Source organism: Pinus tabuliformis, chromosome 6, assembly GCF_031772625.1.
Source record: "Pinus tabuliformis cultivar Carrire ecotype Pingquan chromosome 6, CPIR1, whole genome shotgun sequence".
Classification (NCBI taxonomy): domain Eukaryota; kingdom Viridiplantae; phylum Streptophyta; class Pinopsida; order Pinales; family Pinaceae; genus Pinus; species Pinus tabuliformis.
This window is the reverse complement of record NC_142292.1, coordinates 2,000,764,615-2,000,781,814: the sequence shown is the minus strand read 5'-3', so window position 1 is coordinate 2,000,781,814 and position 17,200 is coordinate 2,000,764,615.

The following is a 17,200-nucleotide window of genomic DNA, read 5'->3' as shown; positions in this document are numbered from 1 at the left end:
ATACAAACCAATTAATCTACAATTCATAAGTATTCAAACATTCCTAAAATATACCCACGAATTAAATTGACGAGATAATATTTTATTTTTTTTATTTAAATCATAACCTAATCTACCTCATACGTGCGTATCTACTAATATGTGTTTATCCTTATTAATTTCTAGTACACATACATCATTATAAAAATATCCAAGGGTATTGTTTTTCATTGTTTTTTGTTTGTGTTACGTGATTGAAAAATCTCTCCAGTCGACGGTATATTAGTTGTCGTATTTAATATTGGCGTTGCTGGTTCTTTACACCTGGCTTTAGCATTTACTATCCATTGGCTCTGTCATGTGATGGGTATGGTCCGAGTACCCTCTGCCTTAGCACCCTTTGGCTTCTCCCCTCATCGATGTTGTGGGTGTATGGATGCCCATTCAAGGGTGGTGTTGGACTAATATGCTTCACCCATGTTTATTCTGCATTGTGGAGATTACCCAAAACATTTGCATCAGGCCTTTCTTCAGCTCTGACTTCCTTTTTGGTGTCGAATTCATCCAGAACCCCTTCTCGTCGAATGAATGGAGATGGTTCGTGTACGCTGTCAAGCTTTGGACTAAATTGGACCTAACTATTATAGTATTCATCTTCTGGTAAGAAATTTTATCATGCAATCTTTTAAATTCTCGTTTACCTTTCCTCCTTACAGGTTTTTCTTTGGCTTTTGTCTGAAACTCTAATAGTTTTCTTCACTTGTCTTTGTTCTGTGAACGAGGGTTATGGTGCCGACTTCCAGAAAATCACTCGAGGGTTCTAGTAGATGTGTCCCCGATGTTCCAGGTCCTATCTCTTCAGTGATTGGCTAACAGGTAAGTTCCTACATTACTTCTCCTGTAGTCGATTCTCTGGTTCTATTGACAGTTTGCTCATTCTGTTGATGGAAGAAAAGGGGTTCTTCCTTTCTATTTAGGAATGGCCCTCCGGCCCAAATCCTTACATCTCCTATTTTGTTTATTGTAACAAAATTATGGCGAGGTCTATACGTCGATTAAGGTTTCCCTTTTCTTTTCAGGGTTTCGGAAATCTTTTCTCAAAATTATTTCTCCGACCTGTAGACCTGGTTATCCTAGTGCCTTATAAAATTTGACATGCCCTCGGGCTTACTCTTAAATTTGCTATGTAATATTTTTATTTAAGGGAGGACTGTTCAGGTTGTATCCCTGGTTAAAATCCCGTGGGCTTGCTACAGTTTCATTTGCTGGCTGAGCACATTTTTCATATAATTATTCTCCAGTTTTGTTTGTTAAGGTCTTTGTGACCTGAGTAATGTTAAGTTATTAAAAGAAGCATGCCATCTCTGTTGCGCGTTGCGACTCTTTTTTTTATACTGTAATGTTTTAACCCCCTTCAGGGTTCCTTGAGTTATAGAAGTATTCCTATGATTGAGACAGTGTAATTTACATGTACAATATTGAATTCCGCGGGTTGTTTCTGAGTTTGTACTGCATGTTTTTATGATATTTTGAGTAAGCAATCTCTGCACGGTGAACATGGTCTATGCCTAGCAGGTTTGTTGTGTAATGGCATTTGCTTTTGGGTCTAGCACTATGTTACTGCTTGTGTCTGGTGTGTATGATTTTACAAGTTCTCTTAAACTTAAATACGCTCCTTAGAGCTCAGATTATGTTATTATCTAATTTCTCAGAAATACTCGCCTTCGTATGGTTACGTGGTTGCAAGATTTGTTCTTCTATTAATATGTATATGGTTACATGGTTTTCAATGTTGTCATTTAAATACATAACTGCATGCAAATAGGGAAAGGAGGATTCTGGTTTTGAATTTGAAAATCCTTGTGGAGACGGTTTTGCTCCTCAACATTTTTCTTCAAAATTTGTATAAATTTCGCTCCACTGGTAGTTCTCTGGGTTCCTTATTCTGTTCTCTATATTTTCCTGCGTTTATTTGTGTTCAGGAATATGTAAAGAAAGAGTTGTTGAACGGTCTTTCTGTTAATTATTGTATGCATTTTGGTTTACTACAAGGTTAGTCTTTTTGAAATTCTGAGTCTGCTATAAATCTTTGAGTTTTCTGTTTTTTTTTTTAATTTTTGGATAAATTTTCCTACAGACTTCTCTTGCATTTATCTCCAATTTAAAAACAAGAAAAATAAACTCCTCGCAGACTACTAAGCTCTTACATTAGTAAAGATTTTCTTAGGAGGACACCCATCTCTCCTCTCATGTTTCCTCCACTGTTCACTATAAGGAAAACCTTCCACACCCTTCTTTTAACAGTAAAAATGAAACATTACAAAGTTCACATAGCAGTTCCACCCCAAGGGTTTCTTTACGTACCTGGTGTTTCCGGCTGGTAAAGATCTTCTTGAAGGTCACCCAAATCTGGGTCTGCTGCCTCTCAACCGCCTGACCATGAGATTCATCTTTCACGACCAGAATCTCCCCCCTTGCTCACTTGATAGACCATAGTCTTCCCCAAGTTGCTTGCATAGCGTGCAGGCTATCTGATAATCACCAAACTTAGCCTTCTTTCTAATTTTTGTTTTTCTTCTTCTGTGTGTTCCCACAGTGCAAATTTTCCTCTCCTCCCCTCCTTTTCTCTGGAAACTCTTCCAATTAGTGGAGGTAGTTAGGGTTGCAACTGTCTTTTCTTTTTTTCTTTTTCCTTTTTTTTACCTCAAGAGGACAACTTCCTCCTTGAGAAATTACCATCCTTTAAAGAAACACTTGTTACATCTCATAATGAAAACAAATATATTTAAATTCCAAATAGATAATAATATCAGGTTCAGTTTATATTTACCACAGTAAACCAAATATTTACATTTTTTTCTTGGGGCATTACATCTCCCCCCCCGGCGGAGATTGGACATCGTCCCGATGTCTTTCGGCCATGAACAACCCTGGATAAGCTCTTTTCATAAGTTCTTCATCTTCCCAAGTGGCCTCATCAGGCCCAAAGTGCTACCACTACACTTTAACTTGGGTAATAACCCATTTCCACAACATTACTTCTCTCCGGTCGAGGATGTTCAGCGGTTTGACCAAGATTTCTCCTTCTGGTTCGACCTGTATATCCTGCCAGCTAATTACATGCTTAGGATCATAAACATACTTTTTTAACACAAAAACATGAAAAACATTATGGACCCATATATGACTTGGCAGGGTGAGCTGGTATGCTACCAGCCCGATTCTGGTCAAGACCTGAAAAGGTCCACAGAATCGGGTGCCAACTTAGCGCACCCACTCCATTGTAACATGCTCTTTTTTGCTCGAATTCTCACATACACATGATCGCCGACTTGATACTCCTTAAACCTCCTTTTCTGGTCAGCAAAGTTCTTTTGCCTATCCTGAGCTGCCTTTAGATTAGAATGTACCTTTTTAACCATTTCCTCCATTTCCTTAAGCATTTTAGGACCTAACATCAATCTGTCTTCCGGTCCACCCCAACTTGAAGGGGTGTGGCACTTTCACCCATACAATACTTCAAATGGGCTCATTTGCAATGATGTATGATAGCCATTATTGTACGCGAACTCAACCAAGTGCAGGTAGTCCTCCCACTTGGTTGGTTGCTGCATCACATATGCTCTTAACATGTCTTCCACCACCTGGTTCACCTGTTCTGTTTGCCCGTCAGTTTGAGGGTGATAAGCCATACTGAAATTCAACTAAGTCCCCAATTATTCGAATAATATTTTCCAAAATACCAATGTAAATTTTACATCACGATCTAAGATTATTGTCTTTGGTAACCCATGCAACTTAAATATATTTTACATGAAAACATGGGCAATTTGCACAACTCTGTAAGTAGATTGCACTGGTATAAAATGTGCGGACTTACTTAGCTTGTCCATCATCACCGTGATGGAGTCGTTATTTTTCCTTGACTTAGCAAACCCGTTATGAAATCCATAGAGATGGATTCCCACTTCCATTCTAAAATATGTAATGGTTGTAATAACCCCATAGGGTGTTGGTGTTCTGCTTTAATTTGTTGGTATTCCAGACAACGTGCCAAGTATCCAGCCACATCTTTCTTCATACCCAGCCAATAATATTCTTTTCGGAGTGCAGTGATCATTTTTTGATATCCTGGGTGTCCAGCGTAATGACTCTTATGATATTCATCCAAAATCAGATTTTTAATGTTGTTCTGATTGGGCACGTACAACCTTTTCTTGTAATACAGCATTCCAGTAGCATCCAAAGCATAATCTGGTTGTTTTTCCTTGCTGGTTGGGTGTTGAACTTGCTGTTTTATTTGCTGATAAGCAGTATCTTGTCCTGCTGCCCTTTTAATCATTTCTCCGAAGGGGTTTTTCCCTTCACTGCAAGAAATCTCGTATAGACATTGCAATTTTCGACTTAAAGCATCTGCCACCCGGTTCTCTTTCCCTTTCAAATGCTTGATCTCAAAATCAAAACCACTTAAGAAATCTACCCACCGTGCTTGCCTTGCATTTAAGGTGGGCTGGCTAAAATAATTGGTCAGATTGTGGTGATCTGTCAATAATAGAAATTTTCTTCCCATAAGATAATGCTGCCACATTTTTAAGGTGTGAATGACGGCTGCCAACTCTAGATCATAAGCGGAATATTTCTGCTCATGCTCTTTTAATTTTCTTGATTCGTATGCTATCACCTTCCCTTCCTGCATTAACACACCTCCTACCCCTTCCTTACTTGCGTCCGTGCACACCACATAATCTTTGCTAGGATCGGCTATGCTTAGAATGGGTGCAGTGATGAGCAGATATTTAAGTTGTTCGAAACTTTTTTGACATTCAGGGGTCCACCTAAAGGTCCTTCCCTTTTTCTGTAAGGAAGTGATTGGATAAGCTACTCTCGAAAATCCCTCTGCAAACCGTCTGTAATAGCTTGCTAACCCCATGAAGGATCGGATGTTTGCCACATCCTTGGGTACCAACCATTCCATTATGGTCCTTATCTTTTTGGGATCCACTGTGATTCCTTCTTTAGTGATTATATGCCCCAAATATTGTATTTGTTCTTTAAATAATTCACATTTGCTAAACTTAGCATATAATTGGTGTTCTCGGAGGGTTTGCAATACTAATATGAGGTGCTCCTGGTGCTCCTCCATAGTCCGAGAATAAATCAGTATATCATCAATGAAAATCAGCACGAACTTATCCAAATACTGATGAAATATGTTGTTCATTAGACACATAAAAGTTGCGGGGGCATTGGTCAACCCAAAGGGTAACACCACAAATTCATAATGGCCATATCGTGTTCTAAAAGCTGTCTTAGCTATGTCTTCCTCTTTAATCCTGATTTGGTGATACCCTGATCGCAAATCAATCTTTGAGAAAACTGTTGCTCCCTTTACTTGATCAAACAGTTCATCAATACGGGGTAGAGGATACTTATTCTTGATCATCAATTTGTTCAGTTGGCGATAATCCATACACATGCGAAAAGTCTCGTCTTTCTTCTTAACGAACAACACCGGGGCTCCCCAGGGTGACACACTGGGGTGAATGTATTTTTTGTCCAACAACTCTTGTAATTACATTTTTAACTTTGTCAATTCTAGTGTGCTCATTCTGTAGAGTGCTCAGGACACCGAGGCTGCTCCTGGCACCAATTCGATGGTAAAATCTATGTCTCTTTTGGGTGGCAGTCTGGGAATCTCTTCCAGAAACACATCAACAAATTCTTGTATCACAGGAATGTTCTCCAGTGTGGCTATTTTATCTTTCGAGTTAGCATAACCCACTTCGATGGCATAAATCTGACATCCTTTCCTAATGCATTTTGTTAACTGTGAGGTAGTTATGGGCCGAATTTTCACTGTTCGCTTAATTCCCTGCATCTCTTTCTTTCTTCCAAACTCATCTTTATAACAGATAGTCTTAGTTTTACAATTAATTATGGACCAGTGTTTTTCTAACCAGTCCATACCAATCAGTACATCATACAAACCAAGGGGAAGCACATTTAAATCTGCTGTCACTGGCTTTCCTGCTATCTTTAAAGGGCAGTTTTTGACCTTAGCAAGTACTCGTCTTTTGTCCCCTGTTGCCAACTATACTAGCCAAGGGTCCTTAAATTTAACAGGTTTCAATTTACAATCCTCAACAACCTTAGGACTAATATAACTTAACGTAGCTCCAAGATCAATTAAAAAAATTACAGCAAGGTCTAAGAGTTTACCTTCAAATTCCACCATGGTCGGCTGGTACTCCGTGTGATGATTTTCCAGAGCAACGTTAATATTTGATAGACTCCATCCTACATCGCCAACTGTAGATGCTTCATAGACCTGGGAAACCTGTTCGGTTCCTTTTCGTTGAGGGCAGTTTTTTACGTAATGGGGTCCACCATAGCCCCAACATTGCACTGCAGGCCTTGGTGTCCCTTCGTTGTCTACTTTCCTAGGTTGTTCATTGGTTCTAGACTCAATGGGGGGCTTTAATCGAAGCGGATTCTTCTATATGTTTCTATTGTTTTGCCCCTTTGCGAATCCTTTATTACCACCAACTCGATTACCTTTAGCATTTCCAGCCAGCTTGTTGCTCTTCTTATCGACCCATTTCTTACCTAGGATTTATCCCTTCTGATTGCCTTGTTGGTAGAAATTCAGGCTTTACGTATGGGCTCGTCCATTGTCGTTGGGTTGTCAAATTCAATTCTTTCCCTCATGCTGAAAGGTAAACTTCCGACAAACCTCTATACTGTAGCCTTTTCTTCTCGAATATAAGGCGCATAACATAGAAATGAAGTAAAATGAGTGATAAATTCATCCATAGTTTGTTGTCCCAATCGCAGGTCATGGAATTCTCTTGCCTTTTCATCATAGAAGCATTCAGTCAGGTATCTTTCTTTAAAGTATTTTTGAAATTTTTCCCAAGTGATATTCTGTTCACTTACTCCTCTTACCATCTTAACTTCTTCCCACCACAGGGTAGCTTTTCCCTGTAATTGGAAAATGGCCAACCATGCCTTGAGGTTGTGATCGTATTCATATAGCTAGAAATATTTGTTCATATTAATCAACCATGCCTCAGCTGCTTCCTCCTGTTCTCCATCAAAGTGTGGCAGTTTGATCTTACGGAATTCCCCTTGCAACTCTATCCGTTGCCTTTTTGATGTTTGTTGTTTGGAGGCATTATCAGATCGTTCCTCCTCCCTTCCTTCTGACTCTTCAGGTTCTATGTGGTGATTCTACTCTTCTGATATCCTTTGCTACTCAGCACTAAGATTCAGTGGTTGCTCATTCTACCTGTCATATAGGCTTTTTATAATCCTCTCTTATTCCATGGCTAACCTTGAATTATCCTCCCACAATCGGGCCATTTCACTTTTCAACTCCTGTACTGTCTCCGAAATTGAAAGGTTTGTATTGTGAGCCTCCTCTCCATGTTGTACCCATAGTACAGTGTTATTCTCAGGACCAGTTGCATGTCCTTGACCCACCACAAACCTACATGGCGCACTATCTGCTCTTCTCATATTGTCAGTGTTCTGTTTTATTTCTTGTACTTAACATAAAAAATTAACAGAAGAAGGGTCAACGGATTAATTGTTTTTCATTAACTACTCAAGAGAGATGAAAATAAATTGTATGTACTCTATCTATCTATCAGTTCCAATTCCTAGAGGCCATAGTTTTTGATAGCCTAGCTCCAATACCACTTATAATATACCCACAAATTAAATTGAACAGATAATTTTTTTTTATTTAAATCATACCCTAATCTACCCCATACGTGCATATCTACTAATATGTGTTAACCTTATTAATTTATAATACACATACATCATTGTGGAAATATCCAAGGGTAATGTTTTTTTTTTGTTTTTTTTTGTGTTGCATGATCGGAAAATCTCTCTCGTGGACGGTATATTAGTTGTCGGATTTAATGCTGGCGTTGCTGACTCTTTACACCTAGCTTTGGTATTTACTATCCACTGGCTCTGTCACATGATGGGTATGGTCTGAGTACCCTCTGCCTTCATACCCTCGGGCTTCTCCCCTCATCGATGGTGTGGGTGTATGGATGCCCATCCGAGGGCAGTGCTGGACTGATATGCTCCACCCATGTTTATCCCGTAGCGTGGAGATTACCCAAAACATTTGCATCAGGCCTTGCTTCAGCTCTGTCTTCCTTCCTGGTGCCGAATTCGTCCAGAACTCCTTCTCGTCGAATGAATGGAGATGGTTCTTGTACACTGCCAAGCTCCGAACTGAATTGGACCTGGTTATTATAGTATTCGTCTTCTGGTAAGAAATTTTATCATGCAATCTTTTAAGTTTTTGTTTCCCTTTCCTCCTTACAGGTTTTTCTTTGGCTTTTGTCTGAAACTCTAATAGTTTTCTTCACTTGTCTTTGTTCTGTGGATGAGGGTTATGGTGCCGACCTCCAGCAAATCACTCGAGGGTTCTGGTAGATGCTTCCCCGGTTTCCAGGTCCTATCTCTTTAGCAATTGGCTAACAGGTAAGTTGCTATAGTACTTCTCCTGTAGTTGATTCTCTGGTTCTATTGACAGTTTGCTCATTCTGTTGATGGAAGAAAAGGGGTTCTTCCTTTCTATTTAGGAATGGCCCTCCAGCACAAATCCTTACGGCTCCTATCTTGTTTATTGTAACAGAATTATGGCGAGCTCTACACGCCAATCAGGGTTCCTCTGCTCTTTTCAGGATTTGGGAAATCTTTTCTCGGAATTATTTCTCTGAACTGTAGACCTAGTTATCCTGCTGCCTTATAAAATTTGACATGCCCTTGGGCTTACACTTAAATTTTCTATGTATTGTTTTTATTAAAGGCAGAAGTGTTCAGGTTGTATCCCTGGTTAAAATCTCGTGGGCTTGCTACAGTTTCATTTGCTAGCTGAGCACATTTTCCATATAACTATTCTCCAGTTTTGATTGTTAAGGTCTTTGTGGCATGAGTAATGTTAAGTTATTAAAAGAAGCATGCAAGCATGTCATCTCTGCTACATGTTGCGACTTGTTTTTTTATACTGTAACGTTTGAATTCCCTTCAGGGTTCCTTGAGTGATAGAAGTATTCCTATGATTGAGATAGTGTGATTTACATGTACAGTATTGAATTCTGCGGGCTGTTTCTGAGTTTGTGCTGCATTTTTTTATGATATTCTGAGTAAGAAATCTCCGCACGGTGAAAATGGTTTATGCCTAGCAGGTTTGTTGTGTATTGGCATTTGCTTTTGGGTCTAGCTCTATGTTACTGCTAGTCTCTTGTGCGTATCATTTTACAAGTTCTCTTAAACTTAAATACGCTCCTCAGAGCTCAGGATTATGTTATTATCTAATTTCTCAGAAATACTCGCCTTCGTATGGTTACATGGTTGCAAGATTTGTTCTTCTGTTAATATATATATGGTTACATGGTTTGCAATGCTATCAGTTAAATACATAACTGCATGTAAGTAGGGAAAGGAAGGATTCTAGTTTTGAATTTGAAAATCCTCTGGAGACGGTTTTGCTCCTCAACATTTTTCTTCAAAATTTGTATAAATGTTGCTCCACTAGTAGTTCTCCGAGGTTTTGATTCTATTCTCTAGATTTTCTTGTGTTTCTTTGTGTTCAGGCATATGTAAAGAAAGAGCTCTTGAACGGTCTTTCTGTTAATTATTGTATGGATTCTGGTTTACTACAAGGTCAGTCTTTTTGAAATTCTGAGTCTGCTATAAATCTTTGAGTTGTCTGTTTTTTTTTTTTAATTTCTGGATAAATTTGCCTACAGACTTCTCTTGTATTTATCTCCAATTTAAAAACAAGAAAAGAAAACTCCTCACAGACTACTAAGCTCTTACATTAGTAAATATATTCTTAGGAGGACACCCATCTCTCCTCTCATATGTCCTCTACTGTTCACTGTAAGAAAAAACTTCCACACCCTTCTTTTAACAGAAAATATGAAACATTAGAAAAGTTCACACAACAGTTCTTCCCCAATGATTTCTTTATGTAGCTGGTGTTTCCAGCTGGTAAAGATCTTCTTGAAGGTCACCCAAATCTGGGTCTGCTGCCTCTCAACTGCTCGACCATGAGATTCGTCTTTCAGGACCAGAATCTCCCCCCTTGCTTACTTGCTAGACCACAGTCTTCCGCAAGTTGCTTGCACAACGTGCAGGCTATCTGATCATCACCAAACTTAGCCTTCTTGTTACTTTCTGTTTTCTTTCTTCTGCCTATCGCCAGAGTGCAGATTTTCCTCTCCTCCCCTCCTTTTCTTTGGAAACTCTTCCAGTTAGGGGAGGTAGTTAGTGTTGCAACTGTCTTGTCTTTTTCTTTTTTTTTTTACCTCAAGAGGACAACTTCCTCCTTGAGAAATTACCATCCTTTAAAGAAATACTTATCTCTCATAATAAAAACAAATATATTTAAATTCCAAATAGAAAATAATATCAGGTTCAGTTTATATTTACCATAGTAAACCAAATATTTACATTTTTTTCCTAAAGAATTACAATTCCTTTCATATTACAAAACATTTCCCTCTTAAAAACCTTCACCCCAACCTTAACAAAAAGAATAGCAATCAATATTATGAGTTAATTTTAACATTTATATCACATTTATATTACATTAATTAGTTATTAATTTATTCATATATTATTAGTGAAATTAACCTACTCTATCATTAGTTAAGTTTGACTTTCTCTTCCATTATGTATTGGTTTTTACTTTATTCATTCCATTTATTACTAGTGAAGTTAACTTAGTGTAACATATTTTCATTATTGTAGTATTTTTCTACTTATATTATCGACAATCGATTTACACTTTTAAATTTATATTTTTTTTTATAGTTGTTTATTTTTTTTATTTGGAAGGTAATTTATCTTAAAAGAGGTGCAAGTTGTTTCATCTTATTTTCTATTTATCCTGAAGGCAATAAACGATTTACACTTTTAAGTTTATATATTTTTTTATAGTTGTTTATTTTTTTTACTTGGAAGGTAATTTATCTTATAATAGGTGAAATTTGTTCATTTTATTTTCTATTTTTCTCGAAGGCAATCTACTTTATAATAAGAAAATTTTAGATCTAATATTACATCGTGGACTAATATTCTAGGCTTTTGTTGAATTGCGGCTTTTATGATCCATATCAAGTTAATGAGAGATTTTTCAGTGTAAATCACATGATATTTCATTTGTCAATGTGTTTCAAACTAATGAGTGTGGTTCATCGTCAGGACAAGTTGAAGAATGAGATCAAGCTATACATGTTAAATAGTCAGAGCAGAACCTCCAACGGTTATAATTCTTGACCGGGCAACGACTATATTGACCAATGGCAAAATTTGACTATGGATTAGTTAGCATGAATGGAGGCATAAAAATAAGTTAATTTAATATATTAATTTAGAACAATGTTGCAGGAAGTGTCCCCCCCAATGGTTCTAAGGCCCGAACCGCGCCCCGTGTGGATGCGTCCAGGAAGCGTCCCTAGAAGCGCCCTTCCACCTATTTTGGACGCTTCCTCCTGTTTTGGATGCTTCCTAGACGCTTCCTAGATGCTTCCTGGAAGCTTCCTGGACGCTTCCGCCTGTTTAGGATGTTTGTTTCGAGTATAAATGCAATATATATATATATATATATATATATATATATATATATATATAGCAGACGCTTCCGCAAATGCTTTGCTTCCTAGATTTTTGGAAAATGACGCTTCTACTTCCCCGCTTCGTGCAACATTGATTTGGAAGTTTAGCTATAATAAGTGAGAGGGACGCATGACATCACCTTATATATATATATATATATATAAAATAAAGTGGATTTTGATGGTTATTAAGTTAATAGTTAGTTATAAGAGGTATGACTTAAAAAAATAAAAAATAAAAATAAAAATAAAAAAATAATAATAATTTTCAATATTCATATTGAAATTAATTGTTTATATATACCTAAAGGTTTTAACTACTTTATAAAACTATATATATATATATATATATATATATATATATATATATATATATATATAATAAAATAAAATTAATTCTATTAAGATAAAAGCTAGTTATAAAAAATATTAATAGTTTAAGAATAATAATATTAGAATACGTAAGGGTGGGAAAGAATAAAAATAATTTAAACATTCAGATATAATTAATTGTATATCTAATTGTTAAATTATCTTATTATTATATAAGTAATTATATTTTCTATTAGTTAAAATTATTAGCATAAGCCAAAAAATGGTTGTGGGAAAAGGAAGAAAATGACTAAGAAGAGAAGAATGCTGGGATCCAGCAGCTACTGATCTTCCAGCCATCCTCTCTATTGAGATTGCTTGACCTCTTTTCAATCTCAAGGGATTCCCTATATATATATATATATATATATATATATATATATATATATATATATATATATATATATATATATATATATATATATATAATACCATTAGTTTCTTGTTATTATAAATATATATAATACCAATAATAATAACTTAATAACCATTTAGAATCTACTTTATTATATATATATATAAAAGGTGATGTCATGCATCCCTCTGACTTATTATAACTAAACTTCCAAATTAATATATTAAATTAACTTATTTTTATGCCCCTGGTCATGCTAACTAATCCCCAATCAAATTTTGTTGTTGGTCAATATAGTCATTGCCTGGTCAAGAATTATAATCGTTGGAGGTTCTTCTCTGACTATTTAACATGCATATCTTGATCTGATTCCTCAACATGTCCTGACGATGAACCACACTCGTTGGTTCGAAACGCGTGACAAATGAAATATATTGTGATTTACACTGAAAAATCTCTTGTTAATTCCAGGTTTTTTTCAAACAAAAAAATTTGTTACTAGAATTTTATACTATAAAATTATTTAACTTTAAAATTCCGCAAAATTTTATATAAATACTTTATAAACTTATTAGAAATTTGAATATTTTTACGTAATTATTGCTAAACATTTTATAGATTGCATATCATAGACTAGTTAAATTTGCCAAAACAATTTAATTTTAAGATAAATTTCCATCCTTAAAGTTTTCTCTAATATCAATTCAAAATGTATATTTACATGAATTATTTAGTCAATTTACATAAATTTGAAATCACCATAAACTTGTAAATTAATCACATTATCTTCCTTTACACTTCCTAATAACATTGCTGAGGTTGATAAATTAACTAAATTGATTGGAATTTCATAAAAGCTCAAGGAAAAAAGCTTTAGTATCTCTAATTGAAATTATAGAAACAACTCTTTCCTCCATAGCTTTAGTATCTTTAATTGAAATTATAGAAACAACTCTTTCCTCCGTAGCTTTAGTATCTTTAATTGAAATTATAGAAACAACTCTTTCCTCCACATTTGCTAAATTATCCCGAGCAGCACCATAAAAAATATTAAGTAAGTGAAATTCATCGAGAGGCAACATCGAAAAAAATCCAATAAGTGAAATTCATCTGTCACTATAAAGTCAACCTATAAAGTGAACCAATTTGTCATTGTGTAATATCCTGTAATATAATATTCATAACATAATTTGACTCTTGAAAAACATTAGTCAATAGTTTAGGTATAATTTTGAAACATTATCTCATTCCTCAAGCATATAATGGATCAAATAATAACAATGAAAAACAAATTAGGTCCATTTGCCACTCATCCTAATATGAGTTTTTAAGGCATTTTAATGCTGTGTCCCATCGTAATTCCCTCGAACTTTGAACAAAGCATCCCATACCTCCCTTTTGAAATCACATCAAACTAATAGATGACATATTCTACTCATGTTTCCTACATAACATGCATATACCCCAACCCTTTTACCCAAAAGCGTTACATGGAGAGGCCTTATTATTCCCTGCTATGCCTCCGGCATAGCAGGGACTATAGCATTCGATCGGGCATTGACCGGATATTAAATCACTTTGATTGATTAACTAACTGTATATTTCAGAGCTTAACCAAAGTTTTTTGGTAACAATTTTTCGTTATGAAAATTTTAACCAAACTTCTGAATTTACCCTCTTATTGCAGGGTTCACGTGCCCCAAGCTATTTTATCATAAGTTTTGTTGAGACAACATCTGATAAAGCCATTGAGCTTACAAACTTACACTTATCACATTGGCTGCTAGGATTGTTTACAGCTGCCACGCTCATTCCGCCACCCTCTTCTGCCCTCTTCCCCTCTTCATTGCATTGAAAACATGTTGTTCTTCCGCTCTTCATTCCATTGCATCTCCTTGCTCAGGCTATCAATTCTCCACAGAAGGTAGCTACCAGCAACTAAGCTTCAACGGCTAGTTTCAATCTCCAAATGAAGTAGAATCCCATCCAAGTGACAAGCCGACATGAGGTAAGTGTGTAATCATCCCTTCTTTATGTGAAATAAGGTTGACGTCCCTGAAGAAAAGGCATCTCGGGCACTGTAGAGGGTCCCGGAAGCTTTCCTGTCAGGTAGGCAAGATCCTCTGTGAATCCTACATCATCCACATCAATTCTTGAATGTTTTGAATGGACATATATTTTAGCAAGTTTGCAAATGTTCAAGGATCTGATGAATGCTGTCTAACCTTTGTTCTGAAGCCTGCTATTCCTACCAGGAGAAAAGTCATGAAATAACAGTCCTCCGGTCGCATTCTATGATGAAGTAAAGGGAAAGTTAGCAGAACAAAATACCGGTCATTAAATATACAGATCCTGCAACAGCGTCTTTTGCTTACAAATTTTTTCTTTTTACAGTTTGTTATAAGTTTATTATTTCTTGATTCAGTAAACACGTTGACAGCTTAAAGCTCTAAGATTTTATGCTTGCCTATAGATTCTTTCTCAGTCAATGGTCATGTATTTTATAGATTGCATACCGCATCATATCTTTTATCTTATGTAAAGCTGATTACCATATTATTTTCTGTCAAAATACATATAGAGGGTTTGCTTTATTAGTTTCTTGAGTATAGCGATTCTTTAAAGCTTATCACTCGCTTTTATATTTTTAAAGGTTCTGTTTCTTGATGCATATGATAACATTAAAAAAAGGTAAGGAAAAAGAGGAAAATTTCCATTTACCTAATTAATGAAAGAATGAGTGAATGGAGAAACATCTTGAAAGCAGAGCCCCTACAAAAGTAAGGCAGAAGCAGCAGCATCGAACTGTTTCCCTTTAGCGGGCTGTTCCCACCTGCATTTCACGGAACTGTTCATTAAGAACAACTAAAAATCAACAAAATACTAATAAAATCTGAAAATTCAATCAGACTAGGGTTTCATCTTCGTGATTCGTGCACATCCCAGAAGCACCGAAATCAAGGTCTAAACCACAGATTGAGGACACAAATCAAATAGCATCCAGGATTCTTGCAATAAAACAAGTGGCAAAGCCAGACCACAAGAAGAAGCAGATAAAAAGAAAAAGAAGTCGTTGTCCCTCATTTTATACTTCTCAGATTTAGTTGGTTTGAAGTTTATTCCAAGTTTGTCCCATAACACCAAGATTTTTGAACTTCAAATAAGCAGTAAAAACATTCAATATGTAATAAAACTGCATTAATGCAGGAGTAATTATGGAAAGGAGGAATGTATATGCCATAGCTCCAAGAATTAATATCTAAGGCATAAGAAGCATGATTCAGATCATTAAAACATACATGTGTTAAGTTATTCCTATTTGAGGTGTGCAATCCCAAATGATACCAGAATCCTTGTCAACAATGACGTTGATCTTCAAGTAGGCAACGCTGATTCAAGCTTCAAACCATAGGCAACAAGTTTATTGCTCCATTGATGCCCAGAGGTCAACTCTACACAAAAATAGATGCATGTATAGGAAGAAATATGAAATATATATATGCCCTAAAGACTACCATAGAGGTTATTGTAATTAGGTCCTTATGCTCAGAATTTTGGACTTCAAGAAGAACTGTTGTTCTTAAGGTGATCACAATGTCTTCACAAGCAAAACCCTCACTGTTGTACCTCAGGACCGAGACCAAAAGTTTCCCTAGGCTGAAACATTAATGATCAATTTGAAGACTTTGTGAATTTGCAATACTGGAGAATGAATATTCATGACTGCAGAGATTAGACAATAAGGCCGCACTATTATGAAGTTTTCCTTTAATCACTTCTACTCAATATTCAAAGGAGGTCGGAAGAATACCAATCATAAGATTTTTTCATAGAAGACAATTAGTATCAAGCCTTCAACTCCACCACGAACATGCCACTGCAAGTGTTCGCGCCATGAGGTAAGATGAACAAATGTTGAACTCTGTTCGAACTGTGTTGGCGACATCTGGTAAACATGCATGTTGATGTATTTCACTGTGGACGAGTGGTTAATAGATCACCTTAAAGCCAGAAGCGTGAACCGTTTTTCCAAAAGTTATGTCCATCACGTTTCTAATTTTTATTAATTCTTATACGTATTTATCAATAAATTGTATAGTAATATAATTTATAATTAGCAACATGTGAAGTCAATAGAGCCAAACAAGTTGTGAAGCTTCTTCCAGTGTATAATTTTGCGAAAGTTGAAACAATTTCAGGTTTTTTCTTTTTAATAAACGAAGGCAATTGTTTTCACCCTTATTTGTCATTCAACCTCCGTACGATATCAGTCGGCCAGGGAATTATTGACTGTAAGATGAAGTGTAATTTTTTTTGTCTCACCGTTTTGTACATATGATCTCTTTTGTCTCGAGACTTCTCAAAATATCTCCTCCAAACTTCAAATTTAATATTTCCTCATTCACCAACATCTGCTAATTAAAAATAGCATTTTGTGGAATTGCTAATGAAGAATAATGTGGTGAAATGAGTATGAGACACATTAAATTAGTCTTAGAGCATTAGCGATTGGCAAGGAAGAATAAAATTAATGTTTCAAGAATTTACATCATATAAAAGAAACATTAACTGTGTATATTACTCTATTTGGACTTGTGATACCATTTAATCATAATGTCAACAACAAAACTGAACATTACAAATATCATAACAAATTGGAATAGAGTATAATAATAATAGTAATTTAAACATAACGATAACATATATATAACTAACATAGCTATTTAGTAAAAGTTTGAATTACCTAAGTGAAGTCAGAAATGTCTGGATCGTTCTATTTCAAAATTAAATACATGCTACGTCATTCGTATCATGGATTTATATCATCACAAGTACAAATAGTGTA